The sequence below is a fragment of the Pagrus pagrus genome (assembly GCF_965226575.1).
Source record: "Pagrus pagrus genome assembly, contig: HAP1_SCAFFOLD_30, whole genome shotgun sequence".
NCBI lineage: Eukaryota > Metazoa > Chordata > Actinopteri > Spariformes > Sparidae > Pagrus > Pagrus pagrus.
Genome location: NW_028175433.1, coordinates 469,030 through 473,863, shown reverse-complemented (window position 1 = coordinate 473,863; position 4,834 = coordinate 469,030).

The window sequence follows — 4,834 nt, the reverse complement described above, 5'->3', positions numbered from 1 at the left end:
AGTCTCCCTGATCCTCTCCCCAACACACAGCCGCTTCTAGCCGCAGCGGCAACCTGAGCGGGGTCGCTCTGCGAACTACGGCGCCGCGGAGCTACAGGCCCCGGTCTTCCTACTCCTCTCCCCCACATACAGCACCCTGTGCTGGGTCGCCCAGAGCGACGAGTCTCCCTCCAGCTCTGGAGCTCTCCACGGTGCTGCTAATGGCGGCTTCTCATCGTCTTTCAGACCTTAGACCATAGCTTTAAGTAATACAATTAATTAAAAATGCTGATAGTCTAATACTCGTTATAAAATACTTATAATACAACAACATATACACCCAATCACATTTTATAAGGCACCAGTTTAAAGCTGCCATTCTTAAATTGCTCTGTTTGCTTTGAAGAAGACATACTCTGTGCCGAAATGTCAGCAACCTGCACCATAATAAAAATATCTAAAACTATGTGCTTCACCATCTTCTCCAGCTATTTATCTGCCCCCTGCTCTAAGATGCACCAGTCTGCAATCAGTTCGTCAGCTGAAGGCGAGAGTTTTCCTCCTACAATTTTAGTAATTGGCTGGTCATGGCTAGACTGTTTTCAAACTACATTCATTGCTGCCCAACTATGGGCAGGATATAGCATGTCATGCAGTTAGCCATTTCTCACCATTGTGTGCAATCTATCCAAAGCTTTACAGTTTTCTCAATTTTTAGGAACGGTCAGAAACAATCAATTGACGGCCACTGCAACAGACCAGGAGGTGGAGGCTTATATAAAAAGGTGGCTTCATCTCGCTGGAGACAGGGATGGTGGGAGGAGAGAGAGAGAGGAGAAAAGGCGTGCCACACAGCTCGCACGTAAGTCAGCTACAATACCTATTTTGCAATATATGTGTGATACTGTTCTACAGCAGAAATCAAGATGAAGCTGTCAGCATATGTAAAAAAAAAACGAGCGCAAAGTACAGAACAAATCTCCCCAATTCTAAATGAGCAAATACAATTAAAAAAGGCAGTGTTGTGATTTTTGCCATTTTTTCCGCTATGGTCACTTAGGAATTAGAAGCTTGTTCAGCCACCATGCAGCAAGCATAGCCATTTTCTTGTAAATGTAAAGATTTCACTTGGCAGTGGTGGGACAGTAATGTAAACTGTAACTGGAATTGTCACCCATTGCCTTTCTTAAAAGCCAGTACATGGGTCTGAAAAGTAGGGAAATCACATTTCAGTTAGAAACACATCTTTAATGAAAACTGTATTTGACTTTAGTATAATATTCTATCTACAAAATAAATTAATGAATATGAAGCAACAGCTGAAATATATTTTTAAATATATTAATATTACATGCCATCTCCCTGCTAAATTGAGCTGGAATGAAAGAACCCCCTATCAAACACAAAAACATACTTCTAATGTTAACATGAGTGGATGAAGTTTTGAGTCTTAAGATGTGGTCTTATCTAACCTCAAACTTTTCCCTTTACTGCTGCATTCATGGTCTTCAGCTCCACCATGTGGGCAGGTCTGATGTAACTACACAGCGATTGTGTGAGTGAGGCTAGCTGACTCATTGTCATCTCAGACTTGATATGTGATAGGTTTAATGTCTGATGTAACTACACAGCGATTGTGTGAGTGAGGCTAGCTGACTCATTGTCATCTCAGACTTGATATGTGATAGGTTTAATATGTAGGATGGAGTTGCTTCCAACTGAGAGCCTCAGCCATGTTGCAATGGAATATAATACTTACCTTGGCATAATATATAAAGAATAAACCAGGACAGAGAGACCTCACCTCAACTTTTATCCCAACTCTCTCCTCTTGTGAGGGCTTTTAGATCTGAGTATGGCCCCAGTGTTCCGCCAGAGCACCGTGCCATAGCACACAGACCTCTGGTCCAGTAAATGTCCAGTTTTGTGGATACCTATTACGCACCACCAGACTGACAGCTATCTTGGGGGTCCCCATGGAGAGTCATTAAAGAGGAAATATTCAAGATTTTTACCTACTTTTTACTTAAAGCAGAAGTAAGCGATCCGGTCGTTTTGGCTAACTTCCTGTCAGCGGATGGAGTTAGCAGTCCCCGCCCTCTTCCCTACGTCAACACATGCGCGTGCATCCCTTGGCTGCACACACAGAGAGGACCGCCCCTTTATGCCGTTCTCTCTCCTCATTGGATAAAGGTTGTAGGATACAAGGAAAGTTTTCTCCTCGGCTTACAGCAGAGCAGGGTGACTGACAGACCCGTGTTTCGGACCAAACACTCTATATAAGTGATTGCTGTCGGAAGATATAACTATATAAGACTTATATTAACACAAACATTCCGCTTACTTATGCTTTAATGAAACAGCTTCAGAGTAATGTTGCTGGCTTGTTCCAGGGAGAATGGAGGCTCTCTGCCTTCCACCTAGCGTCACTTGGCTGAAAACCAACCTTGTAAGATCAGACCCTCCGACCCAGTATCCCAGCTCTCGTGCTGGCAGCATCATGACACACCAAAACACCCTGTATCCATTATCTTTTTATGAAAGGATAGAACCACACAAATACACACATTGCAACATGTATATGATATGCTCCATTAATTGCATTATGGCTGGCTTCAGTGAACCAACAAATGCTGAGGAAAGGTTAGCAAAATAGCAAAAAATCAAATGGCTGTGCACTATTCCCCTTTAACATGAAGACAAACTCAAATATACATTATGTTTTATTACTGTAACTTCAGGTTAAATGTGAAGTTTGTCAGAGTGTTTGATGAACACAATATTGTATAACTTTATATCACTTTACAGGGCCTTTTTTGTTTGGTCTCCTGATAAGGTTTTGTGTTTTGCACTGCAACCATATACAGTAACCACAGTACTGCTTTACTGAGTCAACAAAATATGTTCTTTTGTGCATTTCTTAAAGGGCCAGATGAAGAGGAGACAATGGTGGGGCCATGAGTGAGCGTGTTCCGCAACAGTGTTCCGCAGTCAGAATTTTCATGTTCATCTTCATGTTTGTTTTGTTTGTGTTGTGTTGTTGTTTGTGGCACATGTTAAAAAAATAAAATAGTTCTCTACTGTTCACAAGTTGTTTCTCGTGTCTGGTTTTTTCTTCAATTCTTCAGTAGGTATCTTCATCTTTGACTGAGACCAACAAGACTGGACCATTGCCACCATTTAACACAGTATCTGGAGGTACCATAATGACATGTACAGTAGCCACAAATTCAGACCAGTTCTGGTTTATTTATATGATGTGTTCATATTTGACATAGAACTTTGTCATGGTTTGGTTGTGACTCCAATGTGTACAGGCTAGACAAGATCATAGACTGTAAACCAGTTCTGATGTATTCAGCTCTTGGTTAATATGTAGCATTATGACTAGGCTGTGGGTCATATGTGAGAAACAAGTGTGGACCACTCATGTCATTCCATGTGGTAGGTGGGTCAGAATAAAAATGCATAGTGGCCCAAATTTGGGTGAGTGCTGGTTTATTTGGTCTATTTTTGGCTGACACTTGGCACTGTGTTGGTTTGGTTGTGGCCCACTTCTGGCAAACAACTGTGGACCACATTTGTGCCATCATTCCAAGTGGTATATGGGCCAGAATAAAAATGTACAGTGGTGGCCCACATTTGGGTGAGTGCTGGTTTATTTGGTCATGGCTGACATTTGGCACTGTGTTGGTTTGGTTGTGGCCCACTTCTAGCAAACAGCTGTGGACCACTCATGTGCCATCATTCCATGTGGGATGTGGGCCAGAATAAAAATGTACAGTGGTGGCCCACATTTGGGTGAGTGCTGGTTTATTGCGTGTCGGCTGACATTTGGCACTGTGTTGGTTTGGTTGTGGCCCACTTCTGGCAAACAACTGTGGACCACCCTTGTGCCATCTTCCCATGCCGTACTTGGGCCAGAATAAAAGTGTACAGTGGCCCACATTCGGTTGATTGCTGGTTTATTTGGCCTGTTTTTGGTTGACATCTGGCATTGTGATGGCTTGGTTGTGGCCCACTTTTGGCAAACAGGAGCGGACCTCCCAAGTGACATCATTCCATGCGGTATGTGGACCGGATGAACATGTCAGGTGTGGGCCAGATATGGGCCAAAAGAATTTTGCTATCTGGGTTGTTTCCCAGTTTATGTTTCTTAACCCCTGTGTTTTGTTAATTGGTTTGCCCGGGGGAAGGGCCAAGGGGGTATTTAAAGAGAGCTCGGCTCACTTGAAGGAAGGATTCGGCTGAGTGGCATGTGGATGACAGTTGCTGCCTGTTCCTTGTAAATATTTTTTTTACTCTGTCATATTGTAAATATTCCTGCGTTTTTTTTGTTGCTTTGCCACCTGTGGGTATTTTTGTCTTTGGGTTTTTGGTGTAATAAAAAGAAAATCACCAAACTAAAGTTTGCCGACTGGGCCATCATCTTTCCAAACCAGCGTTTCAAAGTATCGAACCCCGACAATTTGGATCTTCTTCATGGCAAAGGAGTTTTTACCTGGAATTTAATTCATTAAGGGTGAAAAGTGGCTTATGTCAAAAATGAGCGTTTCAGAGCGAGAGGAGCCTGTTTTAGCACTGTACAGTCGCCTAAGCTGCATTTCACTGAAAAAAGGTCTTTCAAACAGGTTTTCTAGCCTGAACTGGTTGAATTTGGATCTTCTTCATGGCAAAGGAGTTTTTACCTGGAATTTCATTCATTAAGGGTGAAAAGTGGCTTATGTCAAAAATAAGCGTTTCAGAGCGATAGGAGGCTGTTTTAGCACTGTACAGTCGCCTAAGGCTGAAAAGTGGCTTATGTGAAAAATGAGCGCTTCAGAGCGAGAGCAGCCTGTTTTTGCACTAAGCTGCA